Below are 15,479 nucleotides of genomic sequence, written 5' to 3'. Positions count from 1 at the left end.
GCAGCTCTAGTTATTATTATTCTTCTTCTTCTTCTTCTTCTTCTTCTTTATTCTCCGCAAACGATCGCGATTTTGGGTACCTAAACATTCACGAAAACTCACCGAACTTTGCGCACTCTTCGGGCCCGGCGAAAAATTTGATATTATGAAGTCGTCATAACAACGCGACTCTATAGCGCCCCCTAGCGTAGAAAAATAAAAACCAAGCCCGGCACGTTTGAGCTAGAGCAACAAAAATTGGCAGGCACGTGTAGCACCCCGAGACGCACAAAAAAGTTTATTGGGACCATGTAGCTAAAATGTACAGGAAATGAGCTATGAATTTTTTAATGTCCAATTTTGGCCTATTTTGGCACATTCACTGTGGTCATGCTTTTTCCCCCTTTGCAAACATTTTTCATCCAGTTGACTTCAAAATTGGCATTTATCATCTCAAGACCTGAGACAACAACTGGGCAAAAAACCTTGACTTTTTGAAATACTATATGACGGGGGCGGGGCATCAAATATTGCCTTTAAAATTTCATTTGTCCAGAAAGAGCAAATGCTTAATAACTCCCATGTTCAAGCTCCAAAAAATCTCAAACTTCTCAGGCAATGTAATAGTCACGGCCTGAAAACATCTATATGATAAAATTCAGTTATACATATAGCGCCACCTAGTGGTAACAATAAATGTCATACTTTACGTTTTTAGCTACTGCGCTGAGCTCGTTGAAGGGATCTAGTTGAAAATTGGTCAGAAAAGCCTTAAGATGTTGATCATGCCCCACACCGAATATTGTAACTTTTCGCCAAAGGGCGTGGCCGCTACGATGCCGCAAAGTTTGAAGATTTTTCGTGACAATAAAAGCTGCATTAACTTGACCGAGATGATCCTATCTTCTCAAAATTTCACATTTTTGATGAGAGTCCAGCCCTAAAGACATCTATGAACTTATATTTCATCTTACTGATAGCGCCACCTAGTGGCAATTTTTTTTCTTACGAATTTTCTTCTACGTTTTTGTCCAAACACGTTAACTGGACCTACCTCAGATTTGCTCAGATGAGGGTTTTGGCCTTCATGATGTCACAACACGAAGTTTGTGAGTTTTCGTGAATTGCTGTGGGCGTGGCTAAGCGCTGTTCGCCAAGAAAACAACGCCGGTTTTGAGGGTCTAAACATGCACAGAAACTCATGAAACTTGGCACACACATCTGGCCTGGTAAAATGAGCAATATTTTAATGTTGATTGTGCTATTTTTACAAAAATGACTCAATAGCGCCCCCTAGAAAATTTTAATGAAGCAGCCCCGGTTGTACGTTTAAGCAAGATCTCCGAAAATTTTTAGGTTTATGAGGGAGCCCAAGACCTACATAAAAGTCTCTTGGACCTATATGCTAAAATGAACAGGAAGTGAGCTACGAATTTTTGAATGTCCCATTTTTGATGATTTTTGCACATTTACAGGGGGCATACGTTTGCCCACTTCTTCTCCACGTTTCATCCGACTGAGTTAAGACTTGACCTGGACAATGTCAAGACCTGAGCCAACGACAGGGGGGAAAATCTTGACTTTTCGAAATACTATATGATGAGGGCGTGGCATCAAAATTTGTGTTTCGCAATGAAAAAGGATATGCTTGATAACTCCCCGGTACATGCTCCAAAAAATCCCAAACTTGACATGTATGTTTATCGTCAAGGCCTGAAGTTATCTCTATGACAACATTCAGTTATATATGCAGCGCCACCTAGCCCTTGAGGCATAAAAAAAAAAATACCCCACATACGGTATTTTGTACAAAAAATGTAAACTCATTCTAAGTGTGATAACTCAGTCATTTATGAATATTCTTTTAGTTTCCACCACTCAAAATGTTCACTGGCATCAGACTTATCCAAACATATATATATTTTTATTTATTTTTGATTGCCTCTATGGACATTAAAAGCAATATCGTGAATGAAGGATATGCTTAATAACTCCACGGTACATGCTCCAAAAAAAATCCCACACTTGACATGTATGCTTATAATCAAGGCCTGAAGGTATCTCTATGACAACATTCAGTTATAAATACAGCGCCACCTAGCCCTTGAGGCTTATATAAAAAAATAAATAAATACCCCACATACGGTATTTTGTACAAAAAATGTACACTCATTCTAAGTGTGATAACTAAGTCATTTATGAATATTCTTTTAGTTTCCACCACTCAAATTGTTCACTGGCTTCACACCGATCCAAACGTATGTACGTTTCCATTTTATTTTATTCATTTTTGATTGCCCCTTTGGACAATAAAAGTAACATTGTGCAATGAGTACAACGAGCGATGATGTGTATATACACTTTTACAAAAAAATACCAATCAGGGCAACTCATTGCCTAAAAATAAAAAAGGACGCTGATTTTTGCAGGTCTTAACAATCACCAAAACCCGTTGAGCTTGACACACACACTGGCAAAAAAATATTCTACATGTAAACGTTTATTATGCCATTTTCAAAGAAATTTTGCTTCAAATATGCCAGTACCCCAATGTGCCAGTACCCCAACGTGCAAGTACCCCAACGTGCAAGGACCCCAACGTGGCCCGGGCTGCGAGGGCCCTTTATAGCTGCTCGCAGCTCTAGTTATTATTAGGGCCCGAGCAGCGACCGCTGCGAGGTCCCTATTGTTTTTGTAAAAATTATTATTATTATTATTATTATTATTATTATTATTATTCTTTATTCTCCGCAAACAATCGCGATTTTGGGTACCTAAACATTCACGAAAACTCACCGAACTTTGCACACTCCTCAGGCCCGGCGAAAAATTTGATATTATTAAGTCGTCATAACAATGCGACTCGATAGCGCCCCCTAGCGTAGAAAAATAAAAACCAAGCCCGGCACGTTTGAGCTAGAGCAACAAAAATTGGCAGGCACGTGTAGCACCCCGAGACGCACAAAAAAGTATATTGGGACCATGTAGCTAAAATGTATAGGAAGTGAGCTATGAATTTTTTTATGTCCAATTTTGGCCTATTTTGGCACATTCACTGTGGTCATGCTTTTTCCCCCTTTGCAAACATTTTTCATCCAATTGACTTCAAACTTGGCATTTATCATCTCAAGACCTGAGAGAACAACTGGGCAAAACATCTTGCCTTTTTGAAATACTATATGACGGGGGCGGGGCATCAAATATTGCCTTTAAAATTTCATTTGTCCAGAAAGAGCAAATGCTTAATAACTCCCATGTTCAAGCTCCAAAAAATCTCAAACTTCTCAGGCAACGTAATAGTCACGGCCTGAAAACATCTATATGATAAAATTCAGTTATACATATAGCGCCACCTAGTGGTTACAATAAATGTCATACTTTACGTTTTTAGCTACTGTGCTGAGCTTGTTGAAGGGATCCATTTGAAAATTGGTCAGAAAAGCCTTAAGATGTTGATCATGCCCCACACCGAATATTGTAACTTTTCGCCAAAGGGCGTGGCCGCTACGGTGACGCAAAGTCTGAAGATTTTTCGTGACAATAAAAGCTGCATTAACTTGACCGAGATGATCCTATCTTCTCAAAATTTCACACATTTGATGAGAGTCCAGCCCTAAAGACATCTACTGACTTATATTTCATCTAACTGATAGCGCCACCTAGTGGCAATTTTTTTTCTTACAAATTTTCTTCTACGTTTTTCTCCAAACACGTTAACTGGACCTACCTCATATTTGCTCAGATGAGGGTTTCGGCCTTCATGATGTCACAACACGAAGTTTGTGAGTTTTCGCGAATTGCTGTGGGTGTGGCTAAGCGCTGTTCGCCAAGAAAATAACGCCAGTTTTGAGGGTCTAAACATGCACAGAAACTCATGAAACTTGGCACACACATCTGGCCTGGTAAAATTAGCAATATTTTATTGTTGATTGTGCTATTTTTACAAAAATGACTCAATAGCGCCCCCTAGAAGTTTTTAACGAAGCAGCCCCGGTTGTACGTTTAAGCAAGAACGACGAATATTTTTAGGTGTATGAGGGAGCCCAAGACCTACAAAAAAGTCTCTTGGACCCATATGCTAAAATGAACAGGAAGTGAGCTACGAATTTTTGAATGTCCCATTTTTGACAATTTTTGCACATTCACAGGGGGCAGACTTTTGCCCACTTCTCCTACACGTTTCATCTGACTGAGTTAAGACTTGACCTGGACCATGTCAAGTCCTGAGCCAACGACAGGGGGAAAAATCTTGACCTTTCGAAATACTATATGATGAAGGCGGGGCATCAAAATTTGTGTTTCGCACTGAAAAAGGATATGCTTAATAACTCCCCGGTACATGCTCCAAAAAATCCCAAACTTGACATGTATGTTTATCGTCAAGGCCTGAAGCTATCTCTATGACAACATTCAGTTATATATGCAGCGCCACCTAGCCCTTGAGGCATAAAAAAAAAATACCCCACATACGGTATTTTGTACAAAAAATGTCAACTCATTCTGAGTGTGATAACTAAGTCATTTATGAATATTCTTTTAGTTTCCACCACTCAAAATGTTCACTGGCATCAGACTTATCCAAACATATATATTTTTTTATTTATTTTTGATAGCCTCTGTGCACATTAAAAGCAATATCGTGAATGAAGGATATGCTTAATAACTCCACGGTACATGCTCCAAAAAAAATCCCACACTTGACATGTATGCTTATAATCAAGGCCTGAAGGTATCTCGATGACAACATTCAGTTATAAATACAGCGCCACCTAGCCCTTGAGGCTTATATAAAAAAAAAAAAACCCACATACGGTATTTTGTACAAAAAAATTTAAACTCATTCTAAGTGTGATGACTAAGTCATTTCTGAATATTCTTTTAGTTTCCACCACTCAAATTGTTCACTGGCTTCACACCGATCCAAACGTATGTACGTTTCCATTTTGTTTTATTCATTTTTGATTGCCCCTTTGGACAATAAAAGTAACATTGTGCAATGAGTACAACGAGCGATGATGTATATATACACTTTTACAAAAAATATCAATCAGGGCAACTCATTGCCTAAAAATAAAAAAGGACGCTGATTTTTGCAGGTCTTAACAATCACCAAAACCCGTTGAGCTTGACACACACTGGCAAAAAAAATATTCTACATGTAAACGTTTATTATGCCATTTTCAAAGAAATTTTGCTTCCAATATGCCAGTACCCCAACGTGCCAGTACCCCAACGTGCCAGTACCCTAACGTGCAAGTACCCCAACGTGCAAGGACTCCAACGTGGCCCGGGCTGCGAGGGCCCTTTATAGCTGCTCGCAGCTCTAGTTATTATTATTATTCTTCTTCTTTATTCTCCGCAAACGATCACGATTTTGGGTACCTAAACATTCACGAAAACTCACCAAACTTTGCACACTCCTCAGGCCCGGCGAAAAATTTGATATTATGAAGTCGTCATAACAACGCGACTCTATAGCGCCCCCTAGCATAGAAAAATAAAAACCAAGCCCGGCACGTTTGAGCTAGAGCAACAAAAATTGGCAGGCACGTGTAGCACCCCGAGACGCACAAAAAAGTCTATTGGGATCATGTAGCTAGAATGTACAGGAAATGAGCTATGAATTTTTTTATGTCCAATTTTGGCCTATTTTGGCACATTCACTGTGGTCATGCTTTTTCCCCCTTTGCAAACATTTTTCATCCAATTGACTTCAAACTTGGCATTTATCATCTCAAGACCTGAGAGAACAACTGGGCAAAAAGTCTTGCCTTTTCGAAATACTATATGATGGGGGTGGGGCATCAAATATTGCCTTTAAAATTTCATTTGTCCAGAAAGAGCAAATGCTTAATAACTCCCATGTTCAAGCTCCAAAAAATCTCAAACTTCTCAGGCAATGTAATAGTCACGGCCTGAAAACATCTATATGATAAAATTCAGTTATACATATAGCGCCACCTAGTGGTTACAATAAATGTCATACTTTACGTTTTTAGCTACTGTGCTGAGCTCGTTGAAGGGATCCAGTTGAAAATTGGTCAGAAAAGCCTTAAGATGTTGATGATGCCCCACACCGAATATTGTAACTTTTCGCCAAAGGGCGTGGCCGCTACGGTGACGCAAAGTCTGAAGATTTTTCGTGACAATAAAAGCTGCATTAACTTGACCGAGATGATCCTATCTTCTCAAAATTTCACACATTTGATGAGAGTCCAGCTCTAAAGACATCTACTAACTTACATTTCATCTAACTGATAGCGCCACCTAGTGGCAATTTTTTTTCTTACGAATTTTCTTCTACGTTTTTCTCCAAACACGTTAACTGGACCTACCTCATATTTGCTCAGATGAGGGTTTCGGCCTTCATGATGTCACAACACGAAGTTTGTGAGTTTTCGCGAATTGCTGTGGGCGTGGCTAAGCGCTGTTCGCCAAGAAAACAACGCCAGTTTTGAGGGTCTAAACATGCACAGAAACTCCTGAAACTTGGCACACACATCTGGCCTGGTAAAATGAGCAATATTTTATTGTTGATTGTGCTATTTTTACAAAAATGACTCAATAGCGCCCCCTCGAAATTTTTAACGAAGCAGCCCCGGTTGTACGTTTAAGCAAGAATGACGAATATTTTTAGGTGTATGAGGGAGCCCAAGACCTACAAAAAAGTCTCTTGTACCCATATGCTAAAATGAACAGGAAGTGAGCTACGAATTTTTGAATGTCCCATTTTTGATGATTTTTGCACATTCACAAGGGGCAGACTTTTGCCCACTTCTCCTACACGTTTCATCCGACTGAGTTAAGACTTGGCCTGGACCATGTCAAGACCTGAGCCAACGACAGGGGGAAAAATTTTGACTTTTCGAAATACTATATGATGAGGGCGGGGCATCAAAATTTGTGTTTCGCAATGAAAAAGGATATGCTTGATAACTCCCCGGTACATGCTCCAAAAAATCCCAAACTTGACATGTATGTTTATCGTCAAGGCCTGAAGTTATCTCTATGACAACATTCAGTTATATATGCAGCGCCACCTAGCCCTTGAGGCATGAAAAAAAAATACCCCACATACGGTATTTTGTACAAAAAATGTAAACTCATTCTAAGTGTGATAACGAAGTCATTTATGAATATTCTTTTAGTTTCCACCACTCAAAATGTTCACTGGCATCAGACTTATCCAAACATATATATATTTTTATTTATTTTTGATAGCCTCTATGGACATTAAAAGCAATATCGTGAATGAAGGATATGCTTAATAACTCCACGGTACATGCTCCCAAAAAAATCCCACACTTGACATGTATGCTTATAATCAAGGCCTGAAGGTATCTCTATGACAACATTCAGTTATAAATACAGCGCCACCTAGCCCTTGAGGCTTATATAAAAAAAAATAAAAATACCCCACATACGGTATTTTGTACAAAAAAAATTTACACTCATTCTAAGTGTGATAACTAAGTCATTTATGAATATTCTTTTAGTTTCCACCACTCAAATTGTTCACTGGCTTCACACCGATCCAAACGTATGTACGTTTCCATTTTGTTTTGTTCATTTTTGATTGCCCCTTTGGACAATAAAAGTAACATTGTGCAATGAGTACAACGAGCGATGATGTGTATATACACTTTTACAAAAAATACCAATCAGGGCAACTCATTGCCTAAAAATAAAAAAGGACGCTGATTTTTGCAGGTCTTAACAACCACCAAAACCCGTTGAGCTTGACACACACTGGCAAAAAAAAATATTCTACATGTAAACGTTTATTATGCCATTTTCAAAGAAATTTTGCTTCCAATATGCCAGTACCCCAACGTGCAAGGACCCCAACGTGGCCCGGGCTGCGAGGGCCCTTTATAGCTGCTCGCAGCTCTAGTTATTCTTCTTCTTCTTCTTCTTCTTCTTCTTCTTTATTCTCCGCAAACGATCGCGATTTTGGGTACCTAAACATTCACGAAAACTCACCGAACTTTGCACACTCCTCAGGCCCGGCGAAAAATTTGATATTATTAAGTCGTCATAACAATGCGACTCGATAGCGCCCCCTAGCGTAGAAAAATAAAAACCAAGCCCGGCACGTTTGAGCTAGAGTAACAAAAATTGGCAGGCACGTGTAGCACCCCGAGACGCACAAAAAAGTCTATTGGGACCATGTAGCTAAAATGTACAGGAAGTGAGCTATGAATTTTTTAATGTCCAATTTTGGCCTATTTTGGCACATTCATTGTGGTCATACTTTTTCCCCCTTTGCAAATATTTTTCAGCCAATTAACTTCAAACTTGGCATTTATCATCTCAAGACGTGAGAGAACAACTGGGCAAAAAGTCTTGCCTTTTTGAAATACTATATGACGGGGGCGGGGCATCAAATATTGCCTTTAAAATTTCATTTGTCCAGAAAGAGCAAATGCTTAATAACTCCCATGTTCAAGCTCCAAAAAATCTCAAACTTCTCAGGCAATGTAATAGTCACGGCCTGAAAACGTCTATATGATAAAATTCAGTTATACATATAGCGCCACCTAGTGGTAACAATAAATGTCATACTTTACGTTTTTAGCTATTGTGCTGAGCTTGTTGAAGGGATCCAGTTGAAAATTGGTCAGAAAAGCCTTAAGATGTTGATCATGCCCCACACCGAATATTGTAACTTTTCGCCAAAAGGCGTGGCCGCTACGGTGCCGCAAAATCTAAAGATTTTTCGTGACAATAAAAGCTGCATTAACTTGACCGAGATGATCCTATCTTCTCAAAATTTCACACATTTGATGAGAGTCCAGCCCTAAAGACATCTATGAACGTATATTTCATCTTACTGATAGCGCCACCTAGTGGCAATTTTTTTTCTTACGAATTTTCTTCTACGTTTTTCTCCAAACACGTTAACTGGACCTACCTCATATTTGCTCAGATGAGGGATTCGGCCTTCATGATGTCACAACACGAAGTTTGTGAGTTTTCGCGAATCGCTGTGGGCGTGGCTAAGCACTGTTCGCCAAGAAAACAACGCCAGTTTTGAGGGTCTAAACATGCGCAGAAACTCATGAAACTTGGCACACACATCTGGCCTGGTAAAATGAACAATATTTTATTGTTGATTGTGCTATTTTTACAAAAATGACTCAATAGCGCCCCCTAGGAATTTTTAATGAAGCAGCCCCGGTTGTACGTTTAAGCAAGATCTACGAAAATTTTTAGGTGTATGAGGGAGCCCAAGACCTACAAAAAAGTCTCTTGGACCCATATGCTAAAATGAACAGGAAGTGAGCTAAGAATTTTTGAATGTCCCATTTTTGACGATTTTTGCACATTCACAGGGGGCAGACTTTTGCCCACTTCTCCTACACGTTTCATCTGACTGAGTTAAGACTTGACCTGGACCATGTCAAGACCTGAGCCAACGACAGGGGGAAAAATCTTGACTTTTCGAAATACTATATGATGAAGGCGGGGCATCAAAATTTGTGTTTCGCACTGAAAAAGGATATGCTTAATAACTCCCCGGTACATGCTCCAAAAAATCCCAAACTTGACATGTATGTTTATCGTCAAGGCCTGAAGCTATCTCTATGACAACATTCAGTTATATATGCAGCGTCACCTAGCCCTTGAGGCATAAAAAAAAAATACCCCACATACGGTATTTTGTACAAAAAATGTAAACTCATTCTAAGTGTGATAACTAAGTCATTTATGAATATTCTTTTAGTTTCCACCACTCAAATTGTTCACTGGCTTCACACCGATCCAAACGTATGTACGTTTCCATTTTGTTTTATTCATTTTTGATTGCCCCTTTGGACAATAAAAGTAACATTGTGCAATGAGTACAACGAGCGATGATGTATATATACACTTTTACAAAAAATACCAATCAGGGCAACTCATTGCCTAAAAATAAATAAGGACGCAGATTTTTGCAGGTCTTAACAATCACCAAAACCCGTTGAGCTTGACACACACTGGCAAATAAAATATTCTACATGTAAACGTTTATTATGCCATTTTCAAAGAAATTTTGCTTCCAATATGCTAGTACCCCAACGTGCCAGTACCCTAACGTGCAAGTACCCCAACGTGCAAGGACCCCAACGTGGCCCGGGCTGCGAGGGCCCTTTATAGCTGCTCGCAGCTCTAGTTATTCTTCTTCTTCTTCTTCTTCTTCTTCTTCTTCTTCTTCTTCTTCTTCTTCTTCTTCTTCTTCTTCTTCTTCTTCTTCTTCTTCTTCTTCTTCTTTATTCTCCGCAAACGATCGCGATTTTGGGTACCTAAACATTCACGAAAACTCACCGAACTTTGCACACTCCTCAGGCCCGGCGAAAAATTTGATATTATTAAGTTGTCATAACAATGCGACTCGATAGCGCCCCCTAGCGTAGAAAAATAAAAACCAAGCCCGGCACGTTTGAGCTAGAGCAACGAAAATTGGCAGGCACGTGTAGCACCCCGAGACGCACAAAAAAAGTCTATTGGGAACATGTAGCTAAAATGTACAGGAAGTGAGCTATGAATTTTTTTATGTCCAATTTTGGCCTATTTTGGCACATTCACTGTGGTCATGCTTTTTCCCCCTTTGCAAACATTTTTCATCCAATTGACTTCAAACTTGGCATTTATCATCTCAAGACCTGAGAGAAAAACTGGGCAAAACATCTTGCCTTTTTGAAATACTATATGACGGGGGCGGGGCATCAAATATTGCCTTTAAAATTTCATTTGTCCAGAAAGAGCAAATGCTTAATAACTCCCATGTTCAAGCTCCAAAAAATCTCAAACTTCTCAGGCAACGTAATAGTCACGGCCTGAAAACATCTATATGATAAAATTCAGTTATACATATAGCGCCACCTAGTGGTTACAATAAATGTCATACTTTACATTTTTAGCTACTGTGCTGAGCTTGTTGAAGGGATCCATTTGAAAATTGGTCAGAAAAGGCTTAAGATGTTGATCATGCCCCACACCGAATATTGTAACTTTTCGCCAAAGGGCGTGGCCGCTACGGTGACGCAAAGTCTGAAGATTTTTCGTGAAAATAAAAGCTGCATTAACTTGACCGAGATGATCCTATCTTCTCAAAATTTCACACATTTGATGAGAGTCCAGCCCTAAAGACATCTACTGACTTATATTTCATCTAACTGATAGCGCCACCTAGTGGCAATTTTTTTTATTACGAATTTTCTTCTACGTTTTTCTCCAAACACGTTAACTGGACCTACCTCATATTTGCTCAGATGAGGGTTTCGGCCTTCATGATGTCACAACACGAAGTTTGTGAGTTTTCGCGAATTGCTGTGGGTGTGGCTAAGCGCTGTTCGCCAAGAAAACAACGCCAGTTTTGAGGGTCTAAACATGCACAGAAACTCATGAAACTTGGCACACACATCTGGCCTGGTAAAATGAGCAATATTTTATTGTTGATTGTGCTATTTTTACAAAAATGACTCAATAGCGCCCCCTAGAAGTTTTTAACGAAGCAGCCCCGGTTGTACGTTTAAGCAAGAACGACGAATATTTTTAGGTGTATGAGGGAGCCCAAGACCTACAAAAAAGTCTCTTGGACCCATATTCTAAAATGAACAGGAAGTGAGCTACGAATTTTTGAATGTCCCATTTTTGACAATTTTTGCACATTCACAGGGCGCAGACTTTTGCCCACTTCTCCTACACGTTTCATCTGACTGAGTTAAGACTTGACCTGGACCATGTCAAGACCTGAGCCAACGACAGGGGGAAAAATATTGACCTTTCGAAATACTATATGATGAAGGCGGGGCATCAAAATTTGTGTTTCGCACTGAAAAAGGATATGCTTAATAACTCCCCGGTACATGCTCCAAAAAATCCCAAACTTGACATGTATGTTTATCGTCAAGGCCTGAAGCTATCTCTATGACAACATTCAGTTATATATGCAGCGCCACCTAGCCCTTGAGGCATAAAAAAAAAATACCCCACATACGGTATTTTGTACAAAAAATGTAAACTCATTCTAAGTGTGATAACTAAGTCATTTATGAATATTCTTTTAGTTTCCACCACTCAAAATGTTCACTGGCATCAGACTTATCCAAACGTATATATATTTTTATTTATTTTTGATAGCCTCTCTGGACATTAAAAGCAATATCGTGAATGAAGGATATGCTTAATAACTCCACGGTACATGCTCCAAAAAAAATCCCACACTTGACATGTATGCTTATAATCAAGGCCTGAAGGTATCTCGATGACAACATTCAGTTATAAATACAGCGCCACCTAGCCCTTGAGGCTTATATAAAAAAAAAAAACCCACATACGGTATTTTGTACAAAAAATGTAAACTCATTCTAAGTGTGATAACTAAGTCATTTATGAATATTCTTTTAGTTTCCACCACTCAAATTGTTCACTGGCTTCACACCGATCCAAACGTATGTACGTTTCCATTTTGTTTTATTCATTTTTGATTGCCCCTTTGGACAATAAAAGTAACATTGTGCAATGAGTACAACGAGCGATGATGTATATATACACTTTTACAAAAAATACCAATCAGGGCAACTCATTGCCTAAAAATAAATAAGGACGCAGATTTTTGCAGGTCTTAACAATCACCAAAACCCGTTGAGCTTGACACACACTGGCAAATAAAATATTCTACATGTAAACGTTTATTATGCCATTTTCAAAGAAATGTTGCTTCCAATATGCTAGTACCCCAACGTGCCAGTACCCTAACGTGCAAGTACCCCAACGTGCAAGGACCCCAACGTGGCCCGGGCTGCGAGGGCCCTTTATAGCTGCTCGCAGCTCTAGTTATTCTTCTTCTTCTTCTTCTTCTTCTTCTTCTTCTTCTTCTTCTTCTTCTTCTTCTTCTTCTTTATTCTCCGCAAACGATCGCGATTTTGGGTACCTAAACATTCACGAAAACTCACCGAACTTTGCACACTCCTCAGGCCCGGCGAAAAATTTGATATTATTAAGTTGTCATAACAATGCGACTCGATAGCGCCCCCTAGCGTAGAAAAATAAAAACCAAGCCCGGCACGTTTGAGCTAGAGCAACGAAAATTGGCAGGCACGTGTAGCACCCCGAGACGCACAAAAAAAGTCTATTGGGAACATGTAGCTAAAATGTACAGGAAGTGAGCTATGAATTTTTTTATGTCCAATTTTGGCCTATTTTGGCACATTCACTGTGGTCATGCTTTTTCCCCCTTTGCAAACATTTTTCATCCAATTGACTTCAAACTTGGCATTTATCATCTCAAGACCTGAGAGAAAAACTGGGCAAAACATCTTGCCTTTTTGAAATACTATATGACGGGGGCGGGGCATCAAATATTGCCTTTAAAATTTCATTTGTCCAGAAAGAGCAAATGCTTAATAACTCCCATGTTCAAGCTCCAAAAAATCTCAAACTTCTCAGGCAACGTAATAGTCACGGCCTGAAAACATCTATATGATAAAATTCAGTTATACATATAGCGCCACCTAGTGGTTACAATAAATGTCATACTTTACATTTTTAGCTACTGTGCTGAGCTTGTTGAAGGGATCCATTTGAAAATTGGTCAGAAAAGGCTTAAGATGTTGATCATGCCCCACACCGAATATTGTAACTTTTCGCCAAAGGGCGTGGCCGCTACGGTGACGCAAAGTCTGAAGATTTTTCGTGAAAATAAAAGCTGCATTAACTTGACCGAGATGATCCTATCTTCTCAAAATTTCACACATTTGATGAGAGTCCAGCCCTAAAGACATCTACTGACTTATATTTCATCTAACTGATAGCGCCACCTAGTGGCAATTTTTTTTATTACGAATTTTCTTCTACGTTTTTCTCCAAACACGTTAACTGGACCTACCTCATATTTGCTCAGATGAGGGTTTCGGCCTTCATGATGTCACAACACGAAGTTTGTGAGTTTTCGCGAATTGCTGTGGGTGTGGCTAAGCGCTGTTCGCCAAGAAAACAACGCCAGTTTTGAGGGTCTAAACATGCACAGAAACTCATGAAACTTGGCACACACATCTGGCCTGGTAAAATGAGCAATATTTTATTGTTGATTGTGCTATTTTTACAAAAATGACTCAATAGCGCCCCCTAGAAGTTTTTAACGAAGCAGCCCCGGTTGTACGTTTAAGCAAGAACGACGAATATTTTTAGGTGTATGAGGGAGCCCAAGACCTACAAAAAAGTCTCTTGGACCCATATTCTAAAATGAACAGGAAGTGAGCTACGAATTTTTGAATGTCCCATTTTTGACAATTTTTGCACATTCACAGGGCGCAGACTTTTGCCCACTTCTCCTACACGTTTCATCTGACTGAGTTAAGACTTGACCTGGACCATGTCAAGACCTGAGCCAACGACAGGGGGAAAAATATTGACCTTTCGAAATACTATATGATGAAGGCGGGGCATCAAAATTTGTGTTTCGCACTGAAAAAGGATATGCTTAATAACTCCCCGGTACATGCTCCAAAAAATCCCAAACTTGACATGTATGTTTATCGTCAAGGCCTGAAGCTATCTCTATGACAACATTCAGTTATATATGCAGCGCCACCTAGCCCTTGAGGCATAAAAAAAAATACCCCACATACGGTATTTTGTACAAAAAATGTAAACTCATTCTAAGTGTGATAACTAAGTCATTTATGAATATTCTTTTAGTTTCCACCACTCAAAATGTTCACTGGCATCAGACTTATCCAAACGTATATATATTTTTATTTATTTTTGATAGCCTCTCTGGACATTAAAAGCAATATCGTGAATGAAGGATATGCTTAATAACTCCACGGTACATGCTCCAAAAAAAATCCCACACTTGACATGTATGCTTATAATCAAGGCCTGAAGGTATCTCGATGACAACATTCAGTTATAAATACAGCGCCACCTAGCCCTTGAGGCTTATATAAAAAAAAAAAACCCACATACGGTATTTTGTACAAAAAAATGTAAACTCATTCTAAGTGTGATGACTAAGTCATTTCTGAATATTCTTTTAGTTTCCACCACTCAAATTGTTCACTGGCTTCACACCGATCCAAACGTATGTACGTTTCCATTTTGTTTTATTCATTTTTGATTGCCCCTTTGGACAATAAAAGTAACATTGTGCAATGAGTACAACGAGCGATGATGTGTATATACACTTTTACAAAAAAATACCAATCAGGGCAACTCATTGCCTAAAAATAAAAAAGGACGCTGATTTTTGCAGGTCTTAACAATCACCAAAACCCGTTGAGCTTGACACACACACTGGCAAAAAAATATTCTACATGTAAACGTTTATTATGCCATTTTCAAAGAAATTTTGCTTCCAATATGCCAGTACCCCAACGTGCCAGTACCCCAACGTGCAAGTACCCCAACGTGCAAGGACCCCAATGTGGCCCGGGCTGCGAGGGCCCTTTATAGCTGCTCGCAGCTCTAGTTGTTATTGTTATTACTTATTTTTTTCCAGTTTTTTTTTTATT

At 39.3% G+C, this 15,479-nt stretch overlaps 1 protein-coding gene across 9 annotated transcripts in view; it reads right to left on the bottom strand.

The window, feature by feature from the left end:
• bcas3 (BCAS3 microtubule associated cell migration factor) overlaps window positions 1-15,479 on the bottom strand; it is a 1,025,650-nt gene that overhangs the window by 790,958 nt on the left and 219,213 nt on the right. The gene's annotated exons all lie outside the window — the stretch shown is intronic.

This window comes from Festucalex cinctus, chromosome 13 (genome assembly GCF_051991245.1).
Source record: "Festucalex cinctus isolate MCC-2025b chromosome 13, RoL_Fcin_1.0, whole genome shotgun sequence".
Classification (NCBI taxonomy): Eukaryota; Metazoa; Chordata; class Actinopteri; order Syngnathiformes; family Syngnathidae; genus Festucalex; species Festucalex cinctus.
The sequence above is the reverse complement of the archived record's forward strand: the minus strand, read 5'-3'. Positions and strand labels throughout refer to the sequence as shown.